Source organism: Pezoporus wallicus, unplaced genomic scaffold, assembly GCF_028554395.1.
Source record: "Pezoporus wallicus isolate ANWC-B61680 ecotype Strahan unplaced genomic scaffold, APGP_CSIRO_Pwel_v1 contig_3817, whole genome shotgun sequence".
NCBI classification, from domain to species: domain Eukaryota; kingdom Metazoa; phylum Chordata; class Aves; order Psittaciformes; family Psittacidae; genus Pezoporus; species Pezoporus wallicus.
In genome coordinates, this window is record NW_026635157.1 from 4,985,728 (window position 1) to 5,006,360 (window position 20,633).

Here is a 20,633-nt window from a genome sequence, read left to right on the forward strand (position 1 = left end):
ATAAGGAAGAGAGATGCACGATGACTATTTATAACTTCGAGCCTCATAAAATAAATTCCTAACTAGCCTTGCTGCAAATATGTCAAATCCTCTTCAGCCCACAGAATCAAAGAGCCAAAAGGTAACCTCAATTCACAGGACTCTTTAGGAAGATAGAAAAGCCCAAAGGCAAGATAAATGAGATTTGAGACAAGAAATCTAGGTACACTGAGTCTGGAGAAAGTGAGAGCTTTAGCTTCACATATATGCAAAAGGGCTTGAAAGAACAGGGAAAGGTATTTTCACATCTTATTAAAGAGCAAAGGGGCAAAAATACTGTGGTTAAGCTGCAGCAGGGAATACTTTGCTATACCGTTCAATATTGGGAAGGAGTTACTACTATGCAACATTTAGGTCAGTAGAGCAAACTGCCATGGGAGGGTGTGGTGTCAGTTATGGCTAGACGAGATAAGTGTCTATTAAAGATGATCTAGGATGACCCATTTAGAGGTGCCTTCCAATCCAAATGTTCCTGTGATTTTGTTCTTTACAGGTACAAAACTTGTCAGATTGACTTGTTCTTCCAGTTAGTATGTGAATTATTACAGCCCCAATGACAAAAAAGTTCTCTGTGCTAAGAACAGCATGTAAGCTAGAAATATTACCAATATTGTTTTGCATATTATAGCAGATGTAAAATGCCAAATAATTATTACATAAACTCAAGAGTGTGCATTTATGAATAATCTCTTGAAATCTATGTTAAAATGAAAATATCTTACTTAAACTAGGATTAAAACATTTTTTCTTCCTTAGAATAAAAGTTGTTTTTTTCCACAGAAATGTCTCTATTTTAAAGATGGGAAATGTATTACATTTTAGAGAATAATATTACACAATAGGTGAGATACACTCTGGTGTCCCCATGACCACATGAACTACATCTCTCCTCCTACAGATGTTCATTAGAGTGCTAGTTCCAAGGGAAGGGTTTAGAGGTCCTACAGGTCAGTAGGCCTGTGTGTGTATGTACGTCTGCGCATACGTTTAGGTAATGGTGTGATAGTCTTACTCAGCAGTTACTAGAGTCAGCAGAATTTTTAATTGTTCCCAGGGCACAGAAGATGTGTTTTCTCTATTTCAGGTTATGATTTTTTTCTTGGCACCGTATTGTTCAAAAGTATACCCTGTTGTTAAGTAATTAAAATCAGTGCTTGGGGAAAGACTCACTTTTAATAACAGAAGAAGCATAATGTATAGCTGTAATCATAGCTATGTATAGTCACTTTCCCATAGCAGGGAAAATCATTTCTCTTTGGGCTCAATCCAAGTTCCATTGTCTTTTACGATACTTGGATCAAGCTTTCTAATCATATTACTGTGATGATCTGCAAACACACTGGGGACTTTATTGCTTATTGCCAGGACTGGTCGTAATGAAATGATACAGAAACCACTGGAATGTAGGTGCTGAAACGTAGATCTGCAGTTCAAGTTAAGGATTTCTTTGACTTGTCAGAATGAAAGAAAAGGAGTAGCCCCAGCAAAAATAATTCTGACTCTGTTTACTTATGCTCTTTAAATCCCATTTGAAACTACTGTAGGATTGGTGTATTAGTAAGCAATCCTTAGAGAAGGGGTGAGAAGTGCTTTACCATGTCCTAAAGGTAGATCAGGTATAGTGAGCCCACCTGGAGCCTGTTCCTGGAGTCTCCTAATTCTGCTTGTCTCCTGAAAAGTAGTCTGATAGAAAAATAGCTTGTTTTCTTTGAGTGCTTGCTCTTTTATCATTTAAGTGGTTTCTGATGATTACAAAGGGTCTGGAACAATGTGATAACACTTTGGAATATAATTGACTGAATTTTAATATATCTGTTGTAAGTTCCTGAATCCGAATCAGTGGTATTCATCTCTGGGAACACTCAAGTGGGAATTTGAATGACTCTTTGGAGATGCAGAATTCAGTAGAAGTCTTTTGTTGTCCTTTCTTTTCTCTAACTTATCACTTAGTCTTTAATTGTGTCTGATTTTCTGAATGATCACTGTTGTTTGCTGTGCTTTTTATTCATCACAAGAAGCCGTTAACTTGATTTCTTACGTTTCTTAGCAGTGGCATTATGTTTTCCTGGCAGAAACATTTTCACTGCCTAGCATGTTGACTGTGTTATCTGAAAGTGGGTTTAGGTCCCATGCACTTTTTTGGCTCCTTTCTTAGGGCAGCTTTCCCTCAGTTGGACTTTCTACAGCCAGTGTGGCATCTCACCATTTTCCTGGTTTTATTAATTTTTGAGCAGAAGCCCTAACCCAGAATCAAACCTTGAGGTTTTAAGGGGACGAGTCTTGGGACCTTGCAGTCCTTAGTCTTTTTCTTGCAGCTGTAGTAAATCTCTGGCTGAATGTAGCTGGAAGCATGGGCAGCTTGAACCAAGTTTTTGTGTTTGTCTGGTTCCTGGGGCAACCAGGCCTTGAGCGTACTCCACTTTAATAAGAAGCACCCTCAGGAGCCAGGTTTAGCTAACCCCTGCCAGTCTCTTTAAGTCAGCCATAAGTCCTCTTTCTGTCATTTAGTGATAAGGGTATCCATGTGAGCTGGCACCTGACTTTGGACACAGGCATGAATAAATTCAGTGGAGGCTCTGCTCACCTTCATTGCCATTTGTGTTTGAAAGGTCAGTAACTTTATTCTTTAAAAATATATTGGTTTTAGTGACCTTTCTGGGGATAGTAAATAAAGGTAATTTAGAGAGGGATCACTTTAGTACACTGTAATGGAATCTATTTTATTCTGAGTTGGTTGTCTTGACCATCACAAAAGGATATCAGGGTGGTACTTGGCCCACAGCAACATTCACAAGTCCTGAAAATTTAGGATAAAACCTGTATATCTGCCCCAAAGTAACGAGTTTACTTCAAGTAGTGCATCATGGATATTTGTTACTTAAGGCCTTTAAGTTCAGTGGGGTTGCTGGTTAGCTTATTTCTTCAGCTAGTACTGTAGTGCTACAGAAACTTAAACTTCCCATTTTGCCTTTTCAATAACCATTTATACTGCAAGAGTTCAGGTATTGGACAGATGCTGCTTTTGCAAGGGGCTGCAAGGTTGGAGATGACACTTTGCCGATGGGTCACCGTTGCTTGCTAGCTAGAAATTACTACTCCGCCATTCTACTTGTGGAAGAGCTGTGGAAGTGCTCTGTTTCTTAATCTGGGTAAAGCCATCTGGGTTGGCTTTGGTTGAAGGTCAGTGGTGGGGTCACATTGACTGAGGTAGGAAACACGAGCCTCCAGCCAGCAGGAGCACCTTCAGCTTCCACAGATAGAGGAAGAAGAGAGCTTCTGTCACATGGCTTATCCAGCAGCAGTTTTCTTTTAAATGAGGCATGCTGGAGTAGAGCGAATATCTACAAGTTTTTGTATCGTGTGTTTTCCCTACATGATGCTGTGGAGAACTGGTTGAAATGCATGTGCAAAAGTCTGTCAGAACCTGTTTTTTAACTGTACTCACAGGAGCTTTCCACTGTCCTCCAAAACCTATCCTTTTATCTGAGGTTATTCTCCAGGCTGTTGATTACATTTTTCAGAGCTGCAGTGTTCTCGGTGATGATTACGTCAGGACTATCAGTTGTTATTTCCAGGTCCTCAATTTTCTTTTCAGCCTCCTGCCGTTTTAATCCCAAACCTTCAAGCTTCCTGTCCATGGAAACCTGGAGTAGGTCCAGCCTTCTAGAAATACGTACTACATGCCTTGTAAAGAAGTTAGATAATACTGGGTGGCCAAGTACCACAGCTCTAGACGCTGCCAATCCAAAGGCAGGTAAGCCCTTTTAACAGGCTGAAAGCCATATATGAATATTCTGCCAGATCCCTCACTGATCTTAATTTCCTCAAGGGCATGTTAAAGTCACTACCTGTTCTCTTGTGAAAATCACAGACAACAGTGTTAAAATTTTAAATCACTTAGGTGATTGTGACCAGTACGTCATACCATATAGCACACCTGGAAAATATCTTTTCACATAGCTCCTGAAAGCTCATCCACAAATTCCTTTTAAAATGCATCTTAAATAAGCTGTGGTTTTCATCATCTTAGTGAATTTGGTTGTTTTCTGAGAGCTGCCCACCTAGTCCCAGGCACTTGGTTTGGCATTATTTTTCCCATGTCACGGTACATCGTGGACCTTTCTGCACCAGGCCCATTGCCTGCTTCCTCCTTCCCACAGCCCTTGGAAAGGCACCCAGCCCAGGCTGAGGCTCATTGCTGTGGGTAGGGGTGGGTGGCTGAGCTTCCTCCCCCAAAACAGTGGTGGAGCAGCAGCTGGAGTCAGTGGCAGGCATGCTGAAGACTTATTTTGCTTGTGGAAATACCGTAACCTGTCCACTCAGGGCACATGTAGTGTGATTTTTTTATCTCTGCATTTCTGCAGAAGTGAATGAGAAGGTTAAGATGCCCATTTGTGGCAGAAGCCAGTACTGAAATCTGTGCAAAGGACTTCTCACTCAAGTCAAAGGGAGAAAATGCCTATTTTACAGGTTTTTTGCTGTTATACCTGTCTTGGCCAAAGGCGTAAAAAGGCTTGATCCTTGACTTGATCCCAGACTGACGCAAAAGCTCTCATGGTAGATACACTTAGGACAAACCTTTGCTTTTACTGAGACACTTTTTGCTTGCTTTGGTTGCTTTGCTTGCTGGAAGAGACACTTCAGGAAAAATCTGTGCCAGCGTATAGCACGATTTTGCTGGTATGAATGAAGGCTGTGCTGGGAACACACTGTCAGTACATTTTGCTAGGACAGCTGCACCAGCAGAGCTATCGTATTCTGGATATAGCCTTGTCTTCTGTTCCAGTTTGTCATGCATGATTTATCTTTCTGTCACCTCTTTGGGTCCCTAGGTACCTCTCAATGTAAAAAGAAATTAAAACACAATACAGATGAGTCTGCTCTGTATTGGAGTCTTGACCTTTAATATATCAGCTTTTCATACTGCAACCTTCCCAGCAGATAGGCTGTCCTACAAGAACTGAGGTTGCTTTAGTTTACAAAAGCGGTCCCACCTCAGCCATGCTTCAGTTTTATTTGCTTACACCTACAAACGCTCAAGCTGCCTGAAATGCCTTTGAGAGGAGATAAGGTTTTCAGATTGCCTGGGAGATCAAAACCATGAACTCCAGCCGTCCAATGAGGAAAAAAATGATCATCAAAAATCAGAGGAAACAGCCTGGCAACCCAAGTGTCAGAGGGATTGCTTAATGTTTTGTCCTGTTATACCAGTTTACTTTTTATCAGACTTAAGGCTTTGGGTTTTTCCCCTTGCTGCTCTCATTACATTTTCCTTCCTTTATTAAAGAAAGCATTTGCATCTTGCTCTGTGCTTTTGTGCAGCATTCTCCCTGAGCAGACCGGTATGTCACTCCGATGGCAGGTTTGCAGTCAGACTCCTTAGATCAATAAACCATCTTAGTTGTTGAGTATACCAGATTCGAATTTTAACAATACACAGTCGCACTTAAAATGCCACAGAAGCCAAAACCTGATATAAATTTTAAGAGGCATCCTAAGAATTGCTCTATGTTTCAGTCATAAAGCTTTGCCAGCATTACCTTTCGAGCAGATTGCCATTTGACTGGGTTTCATGTCATGGTTTTCGTGTTTTTTTTTCTGCAACAATTGAAGGTGTGTTGGGTTGGTTTTTTTTTCCCCGAGAGGCAGACAACTGCGTCTTTAAAGAAACAAAACAACTGTGTCAACAGATGGGAGAGAAAAGGCTGTGTCTGAAATAGGGCTAGGAATAAACTGTGTTAAAAATAGGTAGTCTTGCCACAACTGTTTCTTTGGCCAATGTGGAAATCTTTCCTTCCCATACTAGTGTGTTATACTAAAGCCCTGCTAGAAAATTGCCAAATTATTCTGTAAAAGCGTTGCTAGAACAGTAACTACCCTTTTCCTGCCTAGTTGTAGCAGTCGTGCTAGTAAAGGAGAAAGGCTAAGGAGCCCGCGCTGCTATGGGAGAGCTCTGAACAATTCCTGTGACTGACCCTGGTGAGCAGCAACTAAAACACAGCTTTCTTACACTTGTGGATATAGATTCTAGTGATGTGACTCCCCTCTTCAGCCTCAACAGTACTAGGACAGCTAGGACATCAGAGGGTCTCAGAATTTTGCCCTTTCTTAGAAGTGTTGTTTTACTCCCAGATACGGGGAGAAATAGTTCCCCTGTCCCACAAACCTGTCTGGGGAGAGCCGAACCCACAGCAGTTTGGATTGCAAATTAGGTTTTTTTTGAAAGGAAATTCTTGCCCTTTCCAGAATAGGAAAGCAGACCAAACTGTGCTTAAACGTGCTTGTTACTAGCAGAATTACAGCTGCAGTTTAGACATTGCATTTCTGCTTCCATCTGTTGTCTCACTTATTTTTGCTGTCTGTCTCCTTGCTTTCAATTGTCTCTTCTGTGTCTCAGTTTATCCAATTTTCAGGGCTGGCCAGCCATTTCAGCATTATTACTGTCCTAATGGCTGAAAGGAGATCAGAGAAGCTCTTTGCTAAATGATTTTTATTTTCCCCAACAAAGCTTCTGTGCTTTGTTTGGTTGGTTTTTGTTTGTGCTTGGTGCTCCATGTGTCATCGGGGAAGAGAGGAGATGTTTGCATAATGTGTATTTTGCTGGAGTTGTTTAATTTCTGCAAACATTTATACTCTTACAGCTCACGGTGGTGCCTTTGGGGCAGAGACAGATTGTTATCTCAAACAGAGAACAAATCAGAGGGTTGACCCCACTCTGGCCATCGCAGCAGTCTGGAAGAGTTGGAGAACAGGTAGAGTCTGGCACCCAGCGCTCTCCTCCCCACGTGCCCCCCCTCAGCCTTCAGCCTGGGGGGACCCATTTGGGAGGAAGAAGCCTCAGGCAGCTGAGCATAATTTAGGGCAGCCCCGTGGGGTTTGTAATTGATTCCTAATCTCTGAGATGAAATGCAAAGGTAGATAAGGCTCCTTCACCCTGGGAGAAAGGCAGAGGTAGGTGAGTGGTGCAACCTGCTGCTGAGCGTAATTCGCAGTGACTGGTTACAGCCCTGCTGTTTGCAGTGAGCTTTTCTTTTCCCACTTGTCTGCAGTCAAGGAATGCTCTGGGGATTCATGCTTGCCTGGCAGTTGTCTCTTGCTTGGTAAAAGACTAAAGAAAATTTAAAGGAAAATAAAAAGTTTCAGATGACTTTAGAGGCTGCCCGGTTACTTCAGTGCGTCAAGGAAAGAGCAACATTCCTTAATAAAGCAGTGTGTTCATTATCCCTACTCTTTCCTCATTCCCACAGGAAGGAAATGGAAACAGAGGAGTTGAAATACCCATTATTTTCCACTCTTTCCAGGGGATAAGAAATCTCCCAATTAACTCTGTGAAAAGGTTCAGAGAGACTCATCAGAAGTTTTGGATGTACGGGATTTCCTATTGTAGCTTCTTACCTCATCTTTTCTGTGTTACCTCTTTCCACTTCTGTGGTCCATACAGACACACATACATGGGTAGTATGTGTATGTCTCTGTCCACTCCAAGGATATATCCCATGCCTTTTTTTTTTTTTTTTTTTTCTTTGTGTAACCAGTCTGTGGATGAGTTAAAAGTACCAATAGTTTATGTGCGTAAGTGACGGTATTATTAACAGCTGAATTCTATCTTCTTCCAGCATGATGAGCTCTAAAGGCAATCAAGGGAAGTTTTGTGCAATATCCTCAATCTGTGAAAAACCCATATTCAGAAAGATGCGTGTTCCCTATTCGCTTCTGACTTGAGCATATGCTTTGCTTTGCTGAATTGGCTTTACTGATGAGAGATAGAATTAAGCATTTGCTTAAATGACTTGCTTAGCTGTGGCTGAGGCTGCATAATTTGTCTGCTGGAGCTTTCCCGTTGAATCCAGTGAGAGCAGACTCAGGCTGCAGAGGCAGAGGTGATGCACTTGTAATTGGCAGGATATGCCAATTAAAAATTATTCCCTTCGTAATGTCAGGTGAAGTTTTGCTTTCTCATTACCGTCAAACTATGGTTATGAATTGTGCTCAAGTCAGTATGATTTCATGGGATCAGTACAGTGAAGTATTTTTGCTTCAGCTACAGGAATATATAGCTAAAAGCTCTCCTGTAGCTGTATCCAGGCTAACCGTTTGCATTGCCTCATTTTTCAGATTGTTTCATTCTTGTGTTTGACACCAAAATCATTAGAAAACATTCACTGGCAGCATTTAATAGCATATATTTAGACCATGAAATAAACCAGACGTTTGTGATGCACCACTGATCTATTAGTAATTTGTTTAACTCCACTCCTCCACACATGCAAGAGAATAAAATAGAAGGTATTAAAATAAAAGTGATTTTTAAAATATCTTCCTATTTATGACCATTTGGGGTTATTTTCTTTAACATGCGAGCTCGTTTTGTTTTTGTGGGAGTCAGTGGTGATTGCAGAAGGTGAAAAATTGTGAACAAAACTAAGGAGAAGTTCAAGTTAGCTGCGGAGCCAAAAGTGTGATTCAGGATCTGAAAATATCTCTGCGCTTCATGCATCAAACTCAAACACTGTGTTTGGGCAACGCCCCCTGGATTAGGAGTGCAGTTTGAGGTCATTCCTCCTCCAGCCTGCCATGTATGGATAGGACCCACGCTCATGACACTGAGCACGCACCAAGAGCAGAGTGACATCAGTGCAGGGGGATCTTGCCTCGCTGAGGAGGACCAGGGACTCCACTGCTGCCTTTCTCTTGTCTGTCTTTAGATGTGGAGGACCAGTGTGGAGGTGCTGGAAAGGAAGACACTTTAAACAGTCCCTTTCTAGGTGTGGCAATAGCAAGGGATAGTGAGGTAGGACACCTCTTTGTAAAGGAGTCATACAGCACCCAGCAGAAGAGCTAACAAAGTGTGTGGCCAGAGGTGTTTTGATGGTCCATCCAGCTTTTTAAGACAAACAGCTGCCAGTGATGGCACTTCAATGTGCCTGCCGACCCGAAATGACAGTAGTGTATCCCATGCTGTACAAGCTGTCTCTTCAACCAGGAACATAGCGCCAAGAGACTGATCTCAGCTTGTCTGATGCAAATCCAGAGTGCCTTGAATAAAGTCTGTGCTTTGACTTAACACCAGTGTCACTGAGATCTTAGTTTTATTTTATAAGGAGCATTGTCTTAGATTTTGCGGGTAACGCCAACCAAAACTCTATAAACAGACCTCACGTCCTTAGATTTTTGTTCCCAGGCATCACACTTCCCTTCTGGTGTCCTGCACGTCTGACTAGTTGCCAGCTCCTCAGGAGCCAGTTAGCTTTCTTCTACCACAGAGACTGACCAGTGCTGCTGCCATGATCTGCCAGGAGCTTGGACTTGTGATGGTTTTTCCAGGGAGATGTAGATAATTCTCACAGCTCAAGTGAATATCATGGGCTTGTAGGACATCTGCCGCATTGCAGCCTGTCTGCTTGGGAGCTGTGAGTGACTCTGCCTCAGTTTCTTCACTGTGCGCCTGGCTGTTCTGGTTTTTCGCAGTGCACAGCAGGGTAGTTATTCAAAGAGGGAAGGAAAGCCAAGGCACTTGGTGTAGGAGTTTCCTCATGGTGATTTTGCTGGATCGCATAGAGCATAAGCTTTACCTGGAATCTTATCTTGGGTTTGGCAGAGACCTGATGTTTTTGCCTTCTCTGCCCACTCTCAGGGGATGGCCAGATGTTCTCTCATCTTGCTGCCAGCTGCCTGCACAATCAGCCCTCTTCTGGCAACCGGAGGCTAGGCAAATGGGTTGAGCAACGTGTGTATATGGACACTGTGTCAACTGTCAGCCTGACCATTGTCTAAAAGCACTAAACCTGGTTAGTAAGGGCTCTGAGCAAAGTTGGCAGTGTCTAAACTGTTATTTGCAGTGAGGTTATGGCCCTATACTTAAGGGGATGTACTCTTGCTTATTTAGCTCCTGGCTGAAGTGAAAATAAAGTAACCCAAAATCATAGTTCCAGTGGTGGCAGCAAAATAAGCTCTGGTGCAGAGTGGGCTCTGGGAATAGAGGCTATGATGTAGGGAGGATCCAAAGAAGAAATTATGTGCTTGATTTTAATGAATTGAATCACATATGTGTAAAGTAAACAAACAAAGATCATAGGTGATGTTCCAAAAGTCATTTGGCATGACACATCTTTTACGTAAATTTTGTTATGATTGCTAACTTTCTGCAGAGCCTGAGACAGTAAAACCAGCTCTACTGACACGCACATGTGTTAGTAAATAGGGCTATTTTTATTCATATTGTGTGTATGCATAGGCACATATGCATATATATACATATATTTATGTATATGTACACACATGCCTATATGCGTATTAATCCACAATTGTAAAATTTCAGCAAGTTAAAATTTTACAAAGATATCTTGGTGCTGTTTACTTCCAGATCTGTAATATGGTGTTAGGTTGCAGGATACCAGAATGAAAAAAAGCTGCCAATAATCAAAACTTAAATGGGCTCTCATGCTCCTATTGAGAAAAATGTGGAAAACAACAAAAGCATAAAACCTGGAAACACAAATTAGGCTTTAGATGTCTTTCTGTTCTAGTAATGAAGACAAAAATGTTTACAGCATAGAGGCATTTGATTAAAAAAATAAATTACATCCCTTTAGCTTTGGAGGTAGTTCAAGATTTAATCCATTAATTTCATCAAACTGCTTGTAGGAAAACATTTCTGCAGTATTGAGAGCTGCCAGAATTACCTGGAATTAAGAGGGCAAAGGTGGAGACACTGTAAGTATTTTAATTCCTCTATTCACAGATGATTTGTGTGAACACATTAAGAGCACCGGTAAAGTAATGGGAATAATTTTTTTCCACTTTTTCCAAATTCAAGTGCATATGGTATGATTACATTTGATCAGGATATGAATGTCATTTCTCAGATGATTGTGTTCTGCCATTGATCATATGAAGTCAATTTAAAGTATGACATTCCTTTTACCTTTCTCAAGTAGGAAGACATTCTTGCTTCTAGTCTTAGCTGCTATAGCTATCAAATTGTGTGTATAATAAATTGTGCTTTGTTTAGAAAGTGATAACTGTAAAATACTGCCCATTCAGAGAAAAAGTACTGAGATTGAGATTGATGCCTTGAGCTTAATGCATCATAGCTGCAATCAAGCAAATTTTAGACTTCTTGCTTCTCCCATTACAGGCTATAATTCACAGAGTTCTCCAGGCTTCCTGTATTTGAAAGGGAGAAAGGGGGCAAAGGGAGCATTAGAAATCCACACAGACTGGATTCACAGTCTCTAAATACTAGAGTACAGAAGCTTGCATGGGCAGTGCATTGTATTTAGTAAGAAAACATTGATAAAGGGGGATTTGAACCCATGGAGAAGTAGGAGATTTGCATGTAGCCTCACTGCTTTGAGTTACCAGTCATGAATTCAAGCCCTTGGGTGGTATGCTACAGAAGTGTGCACATTTTTTTGCTTGTATTGCCTAGCTCTTCTTTGGTACTAATTATCCTATATAATCCTGGATCCTGGCTGTAATTTGAATAGCACCTGGGTTTCTTATGGACCTGGTCAAACTGAGGCTTTAGGTAAATTCCCAAACCATGGTAAGGTTCAGTCTGTGCTGGAATGCTACCTGTTATAAGCCAGTTAACTTGTTATCAGTAAAATAAATATCCAGTTGCTTTCCTTAAACTTTAGTTTCTGATTAAAATATGCATGAGATTTCTGATGTTTTTTACCCTGTACAGAGTGCAGGAATTTCCCTGTCCCTCCCCTACTCTCAGCTGACCTTATTACAGTGTCGATATAACAGGTATATAAGAAATAACATAAAACAAAGTCCTTCTTGTTGATCCATGAAATAAATTAATCTTTATGGTCAGATGGTGCCAATGCCTATTGCTACACTTTTGTTTCACCACTGAAGGTGTAGTTTTACGGTTATGAAATGATTATGGGAGTTGCCAAGGGAGAAGCTAGCAGTCTTTCAAAAGCAGATGATGTAAGAGTCATTATCAGAGCACTTCTGCCTATGTGTTTCCAGGTCCCGTGTAATAGGCTAATCCCTGAGTGTCTGTGATACAAAGTTCAGATTGAATAAAACCTCTTCCAAGCAGTATGGCATGCCATGCTTCTCATACTCTCATTTCCCTTCTGATGTGCTTGTTTAATCTTAGACTGCATGGCTGGCAAAGAAGTGTAGCAGATGTGGAGAGTCATGACCAGATATGACCAAATACTAGCAAATGCTCAGCAGTGGTGGTGGCACTGCATTCTGTCATTGGTGGGCAGTTGCTGAAGGCACACTTGTTTCCTTTTGCTGCCAAAGAACCAGGGATTGCACAAATTTTTACTAACGCGGTGATAAAAGCAAATTAAAAGTTTCTGGTTTTAGTATCACTACAATGCCTCTGGGAGCAATAGCTGGCAGTAAAATCCTGTTTGATGACACATGCAGTATTTGGGGTTGTTAGAGACTCTGTAGCTTGGCTGTTCCCCCAGACCACGTCCTGTTTGCTAGTGCCAGTGTTCCTGTAAGATGGTAGGTTAGTAAGGAGATGCGGTAGTAGTGCCTGGACAAAATCATAGAACTGCTCTGGATAGGTTTTGCCCAAGTGTGAGTCACGATTAAGTAACTCCTTAAAGACTCAGAAATTGATCCAGTCTTCACTGAAATCAGGGAGAGTCTTTCACACTTGGATCAGATGCTAAGGAATGCTTTGAGAAACACTGGAAGACAGTGAGGCTACCAAAGTGAGAGGGAAGACGCTGGCTCCCATCAGTTAAGAGCTAAAAAAGAAAATGAGGGAAAATGGAATATAATGATCCTCATGGATTTTAGTTTAAATACTCTGTATGTAGCTGGAGCAGCAGCAGTGTGATTTTGTTTCCTAAATGACATATTTCACTTAAGGCTTTATTTTCTTTTCATGAAAGCCCCCTCTGCTCCTGCCAGAGTGCTATAGAGAGGATTTACTGTAAATGGAAATAAAGACCCTTGTCTTTGGGTTGAGGATCAGATAAACCAATTCACAATGCATGTTAATTAAAAATGACTGAGTGCAAGTGTAGCCAACATCACTAAAGTCAGTTAGGCCTGTGAAGGCACCTGCTGACTTGCTTGAGGTCTGGAAGGTGTCCATGCCACACCAGGGAGAGGATGCTACAATCCAGAGTACCTCTAGCTCCTACAGAAGGATGGGACAGTAAGGACTCCTGACTTCTCTTTTGCTATTGCTTTTGCTTTGCTCTTTGACTGGAACTTTTCTTAGGCCAGTTGTAGAAGTAGTGAGTGAAATACTGGTCCTTCTAAAAACAGAATTTTGCCCTTGAGTCCAGCCATGCCAAGGTTTCACCCACAGATGAAAACTGCATTGTGCCCTGTCTGGTCAAAGGTTCAAATGTGGTTCCTGGCTCCACACCCAGCTCATTTCCTAGAAAGCTGTATATTTGTGTGACAAAGTGTCAGGGTCTGGAGCCAGAGCATATGTTGTTTTATATACTCAGATGCCTGTATAGACCACTGTTGACATTGCCGGTCAGTAACACATTATCATTTGCTATTTGGTTTTGTTGCTGATAGCAAACATTACAGGAAAAAAAAAAAAACCAAACCTGTAAGCATATGCTTTTTACTGCTAACTGGTTCCAGGCGTACTTTATCCTTCAGCTTTTGGCACCCTGTTTCCAGCAGCTCACATCTGCAGCCTGCTAGCAGTGGAAGTGCTGTGCGTTGTCTACCCCACAGTAGACAGGCTTTGCCCTGTGCGTGGGGCAATACGGGCAGCAATTGCACTTGCTGGAAGCAGAGGGAGGTTTGCTGTTGGCTTCAGTGCCAGTATGGTCAGGCCATGAGCACGGATCTGCAAATCTGGTGTGCTACAGTTGAGATTTTCCTGTCCTCTGGCATGCTCCTCTGCCATGACACTTGTAAGCCCTTGAGATGCAGGTACCTTTTGCTGCTGCAGTGACCTAACTGCCCTGAGATGGTGGCCAGCCAGGGCTCAGCATCAGGGCCAGGGCAAAGAGCAAGAGAAGGGGCAACACGAGCTACACTTTTTTGCTGGTGCCTTGCACTCCCCTGGGATGCTGCACATCAGCCCTGGGATGCCCACACATTGCCCATCCGTGTCATGTCATCTGGGGTGGCATCTCCCATGTGGACATTCAAGTACACAGGCAAACCTGAACGAAAGCCTGGGCAAAATGTGCGCTGTGGTTTTCTATGTGTTCACACCTGTCTTCGGTGGAATCAGAATAGCTAGAGCCTTCGGGTATGTGATCACTAGAAGATCACTGAAGGTTTGTTGTCTCGGTACTAATGAGGTGGGCATTTCAGTCAGCTCTATTATGTGCAGTATAGACAGGAGTTCCAGTTCCTGGTGCATTGTCTGTATGCCCTGATTAAGGGTAGCCTCCATGTATTCCAGACCCATGCTCTTGCAGGTGCAAATGTGGCAGCCTGCAGCTGTCGAACACATCTAACAAACACATTAATGAACACATTTCCTGGTGTTCTGGGCCTCGGACCTACCTATGTGTATCTGCTCCTTCATACATGCCTACAGAAGGTCTTTTGTATGTAGAAAGTGCCTCTTTGTGGTCTTTCTCAGAGTACTGTCACATGTAAGGAGAGATTTAAGGTGTATGAGTGATTTTCACAGTGTACACTAATAACTTATTTTCTAAAACAGACTTGCATCATATGGAAAGAGAATTTTTAGAGGTGATCTCACTTTTAAAGCACAGTGCTAGACAGAAAAGCAGAATGAAAGACAATTGCACTGCTCTGATTCAGTAACGAGAAAGTATTTGCATTTAATTAAAAAAAAGAAGTGTTCTTAAGTTCTGATTTGGGTATGATGTTTTCAAAATAAGGCAGAACACCTGGAACTGCAAGCCCTAAAGGTAAATAGACTACAAAGCCACTTCCACATGCTTTGTGTGTTTACACTGCTTGTTATATACATCATGTTTGGAAATACATCATTGTATGTACCTTTTGGTCTTGTATGTCTATTGTTTTCACCGCAGAATATATTAGTTGATGTGTATTCTAGCCCACAGCAAACCACAGGAAAACATAGGACAGCTAATGATAGCTGATGCCATATTGCTCTGGGGTAAAAAGACCCGAGTAGCATGAAGGATTTCCGAGGTTCTTATACGTATGGATGTAGCCAATGCCGTAATGTCAATTAGGATATAAAATCAAACAGCAAACTGAATTGATCGCAATCCTGAAAAAATCTTTTCTATTTTTCAAATAGGTGGAGGAGAGAGTCAACAGCCATATTTGCTGGAGCAGTGAACCAGATTGCCTTGACTGGAACCATTACTCACTTGCACCTTTGACGGCAGCAGCCAGGTAGGAGAGCAAAGAAAGAGTGGGGTTGAGGGAGTGAGCCAGAGTGAATAATTATTCATTTTCAGAAGGGTTAACATGGAAGTCACTATTATTTAAATACTGATTACATGTGCTTTTGTTGCAATGGAAGTCAGCTCTTTTTGTAATCAGAAGCATTTCTTCTCTGGGACAGGGTATGTTTTTATTCACTTGAAGGTGCTGTCTTTGCTTTGGTTTGCCCCTTTCCCTTCTCTCTGCAGTTCTTACATCAAGCATGCAGGGAGCACACTTGTTGAGCCAAATAAACAGAAAAATGTACTTGTAAAAATACAAGAAGAAATGGTGGATGGGGTTTTGATATCTGAAATGTTTTATTGGGTTTTTTTTGTTTTATTTGTAGATTGTCCTGAAGTGTAAGTTGGTGATTTCTCTTGACCGTCTTGCCATTTCAAGTGCAGCATTAACAGTACTATTTTAAGTTTATTTACTCCTCTGGGCCTTAAACATTTTGGGCACATAGAAACTGCAGTTATGAAGGTGCTGACATTGTAGTATAATAACACCCAAGCTACCTTAAAGTTAGTGGATCCCCAATAGTCTTACTATGGCATCAAGTAGGTAATTCAGAAGCCAGTTTATCTTGTCAAGAGAAGGTGTGTTTTGATCTCCTCACTGCAGCTCCATGTTTATTTGGAGTGGTAATCACAGGTTGGACAGGTTTCACATTGATGTTGTCTCAAAAACTGTGCCTGCGTGCAGGACAGTTCATTTTATTGTAGTAGGAGTCCTGAAGCACTGAGAATCTCCTCTAATCTTCTCTGTACAGGAATTGTTAGCCCTCAGAATTTAATGAGACTTGATTGAAATAGTGACAAGAAAAAGTTTAATCCTTGTCATTGGCCTTCTATTTTTATTTTTTAGTTTTTTTTAATTATCCAATATTTATCTGCAACCATAGCATCTAGGCATATAAGGAAGACACCGGAGATTCCCATTTGGTACCATGATCACAGAAGGTGTTCAGAGTAAATGCAGAACATATTTTGAGGTAAACCGCCCAGATTTTTCAGGACTGTGTAAATGGTGTTGGGCCTATGTTTCATTCTATATATGAAGTAAAGAATGGAGAGGGTTAAATTGAGATGGGCTATCCCCTGAGCCTTGTCTCAGACCTGGAACTGATCCCAGATATTCTGCAGTCCAGGATGGTTGCTATATGGGGTATCTCTTCTTATGGATTCCTCTCCAAGTCCTTGCAATGGAATCTGTCTATCTGCATGGCAGCCTTTCCCTTATGTAGTGTCTAAGAGCTAACAAAGATCTTTCCACACAGCCTGGGATCAGAGGTGGGTGGGTGAGAGGGGTGCAAACTGATGGCTGTCAGCAGGGGGGGTACCAACAAACGTGTCAGCAAAAAAAGAAGGTATCATCCATCCCTGCCAGAGGTCCTGTGGAATTTATGTTGAAAGTTCAGCAGGAAAACAAACTGTCCTCATGCACCCCTGAGCTCTGTTGCCAGTTTGGGAAGCATTAACAGCGTGTGAAATTTATAAGCAGGAGTAACGGAATACTTACTCCTGTAGTACAGAAACCTAGCCACGTCCTGACTCACCAGGCAGGATTTAAGTGGAAAACTGAGAACTTTGGTACACAAGAGCATGGCAGCCGTCCTCTCGGATGGGTTTTTAGCATGAATTTTTCAGGTTTCATTAGCGTGTGACTTAATGGTACTTCTGTGCATTGGGCCCTTCTTCCTGTGGCTCTCTTGTACGCTGAGAGCTCTCCCTGGTAATGTGTCAGTCATGTAATGGCATGCTTTACTTTTTTGTTTGGAACAACTCAGTTTTAGAATAGATGCTCTCAATTAACGTAGTTCAGACCAAAGTTATTGTACCTATGATAATATGTACTGCTACCTTGCGTACTAAGGATATTAAGGCAAGCACTTAATACTGATAGGGTAGTAAATAACACTGTGTGAGCTAATAAAAGGCTCCCATTAAGAAACTGAGCCCTATTACTCCCTACTTTACAGGTGAAAGCTCTCAGTCTGATTCGACCACTAGATATGCAGTGGTAGGAAGGCACATTTTCTCTGAAGACCAGGGCATGCAATGCTGCCAAACCAGCATTCCTAGGCACCCCTGCAGGGAATGATCCTTGCAGCAGAGTGAGATTGCACAAGCTGTGGTGTGGAGGACTAGCTGCCTTATTTTGACTGAGAATCCTTTGAAGATACTGGTCCCAATTCTCTACTGCCTGAAACCTTTTGCTATTTATACCTGGGTAAAGTGACTGCTGAGCAAGCATGAAATGCCACTACCTTAAAGCTAAAGGAGCTGTTATCCACTTTGCCCAAATATAAATGACTGTGCAAAGGGTGAAGAAAGTTCAAGGTCTCTCTTTTTGTTACAACGTTGCCCGCAGATACTGCGTCTCGTTGCTGACAGTGTGAACAGGAGGCGGCTGTACTGGCGGCAGTTTAAGCTCAAGATGTGGAAACTCTGGGGGAAGCAAGAGCACTCATTTCTTGACCCGCTATTAGTCAGAGAGAGGAAAAAAACATGTTTCTTCCTTCACATCCAAGAGGTGACCGGGCAGGGTGGTGGGACAACGCATTCATTTGCTATCCTGACGGCCTGGGGGCGGGAAGAAGGACACTTGAAAACATCCGGAGGCGGTAGAAACGGGGGCTGCCACTCCGATGCTCCGAGTCTCCTTCTCACCCCCCGGCCATGAATCGCCGCCGACGCTGCGCTGCTGCCGCCCGGCCCCGCCGCTCCACTGCCCGGCGGCGGGGAGCAGTGCGCGCTTCTGCGGGTGCGCGCCAGGGGGGCTGCCGGCTGCGGAGAGCTGTGCGGTGCCCGCCGCCGCGGGTGCGCGCCTGCGGGGGGAACGGCGGAGGCACTGGTAGCCGCGGGCTGCCGTCTGCCGCAGCTGCCGGCTTGCGGCCCTTGTCCCCTCGGGCAGCAGCGGAACCCCATACCCCCAAAACCCCAATCAGGACTTGGTTAGTGAAACCTAACAACTTAGCTTCGGTTTTCCGCTGTACGCAGTCTGTGCCTGATGCGTGCCCTGCGCAGCCACAGCCACACAGGCAGTGTGATAGCTGGCAGCACGTTGACGTGCCGTGTGTTGGAAGGACACGGCCCTTGAAATCCTCTGGCACCACAAGCTGCCCCTTTCAAACTAGAACAGAGACAGATGAGGATAATGGGAAGGAGAAATTCAGCGTTGCGTGTTGTAAAATTGAATCTTAAAAACCCTGGACACTTTTGGCAGTATTTCATGTCTTGTAAATAGAACCCGTATATATTCATGCATATTTTAAGCAGAATATAGTGTACTGCAGTTTCTGCTGTCTAAGCAAGTATCTTGGTAATTTAAAAATGTGTCTTTTTCTTTTCCTTTTCGTTTGGTTTTTTTTTTTTTTTTTTTTAGCCAGCACTGCACCCGTTAAATCGCACTGTGATCCATGCTGGGTGTGCTGGCTGCATGTCTGTACACCTCCTGGAGGCCCTAAGGGCATGCAGGAGCTGCCCTGGGACAGAGTGAGGTCCTCAGCAGCTGGCTCTGAGTAGAGCTGTGTGTGGATTCTGTGTTGCAGTGCACATAATGGGACCCATTTAAAAAGCAAGAAATGCAAATCATTTTGAATTACAGAACGGTTTAGGTCAGAAGGGACTTTAAAGGTAATTTAGTTCCAACCTAGTACCATGGGCAAGGACCAGTTAACACCTATGTAAATCTCTGTTTATGTGACTGTAATTTCTTCAAGTAATTTGTCTTTTGTTAGGGGTAAGAGGTCATAACAGTATTAACACCGAATAACACTCAATGGATTAATTTTACATAACTTCCAACACATGTATGTATCTCTTCACATCTGTATTTTCCTCTGAAAATAACCTAAGCCTAGGATTCAAGGCTTGCAGCTTCAATGAAGGCAAGACATCTTCATTGAAGAAGAGTGAACAAGTGCAGTTTCAAATCCGACAGTGCCATATGTGCAGAAATATTGTAATATGCCATGCTGTAAGAAGGAAATGTGATGTTATGAGGGTGGTGAGGCACTGGCAAAGGTTGCCCAGAGAAGCTGTGGCTGCCCCATCCCTGGAAGTGTTCAAGGCCAGGCCAGACAGGGCTTTCAGCAACCTGGTCTAGTGGAAAGTGTCCCTGCCCATGGCAGGGGGGTTGGAACCAGATGACCTTTGAGGTCCCTTCCAACCCAAACCATTCTGTGATTCTATGATTCTGTGTTGGTCTTTAAAAGTAATCCTGTGAGCCTTGCTTTTTGTTGCTGTGTTCTTATCAGAAATCTGAAGAATCTACATTTTTGAAAAATTGCATAATACCCAGTAAGTACCCTGTACAGATCTGTGTGAGCAGAGCCTCGTGCTCACGCATGCTTTGCTAAACAGTTCTGAGACTGCAAAGGCTCAGCCAGCTGGGAATCTCAGATCCACACTAGCAGTTATCTCCAGATGGCTGCACTCTTACTTTGTACCAAGCCTTCTAGCATCTCAGTGTTCGCATGTTCGGAATGATGATGTATACTGTTCCACTTGTTTTTTGCCAGAAAATGTACAGGGCATTGTATGAGAAGATTTGACACACGGTATAGCTCTAAGGGGGGGGGGGGGGGGTTAGAAAAGGGGAAAGGAAAAGGACAGGAAAGGAAAGAAATAAGAAAATGCAGCAACAAAAGTGTCAGAGTAATGAATTCAGTCTGACTGGCAAATACAATTTGACTGCAAGTTGTGAATTTCATTGAATTTGATCCAAGAAAGACACAGCTGAGCAATATGCAGGAAGCAATCTTTTCCTAGAAGTATGCGGCTCCAAACCATACAAATTCTTCCACCGGTCATAAAATGTCTGTGCACCACTGAACCTGTGTAATCAGATACTTTTGAGGAGAAAGCGATGTATTGAGACAGTCAACTGAAGAATAACAAAAGCCATCACTGAATGCAGCATTTTGAAAGAAGAAAACCTATGTAATTTGAAGTTGGCCAATGAAGCCCTAGTGATAAGGACAGTTAATCATTTCTGGTGCAGCTGTTTCCTGACATTTCTGCAAAATGTTGTGGAAAATTAATGAAGGTTGGTTCAGTAATGGTTTCAGGCTTGACTAGTGGAAAATATGACAGTATTTCCATCGGCAATTAAGAACAAGCAAGGCTCCTCTTTTTTATTTTTTTTTTTTTTTCCGTAGGGGAAGTGGTATGCACTTTGTACTGCACAGGAAACTGTAGACTTGAGAGCAGCTGTGTGATAGAAACAGGTATGCAGAGAATATG

General features: G+C 42.6%; 1 protein-coding gene across 6 annotated transcripts in view; it reads left to right on the top strand.

Annotated features, from left to right (window-relative positions):
- HIVEP2 (HIVEP zinc finger 2) overlaps positions 1-20,633 on the top strand; it is a 103,907-nt gene that overhangs the window by 37,091 nt on the left and 46,183 nt on the right. For 2 of the 6 annotated variants that reach the window (XM_057406936.1, XM_057406945.1), the window contains one exon: positions 15,254-15,351. The gene's annotated coding sequence lies outside the window, so the exon portion shown is untranslated. Of the gene's footprint in view, positions 1-3,634; positions 3,794-15,253; positions 15,395-19,992; positions 20,437-20,548; positions 20,618-20,633 lie in introns of those variants that run through there. The other 4 variants (XM_057406963.1, XM_057406955.1, XM_057406929.1 and 1 more) reach the window with 4 other exon arrangements.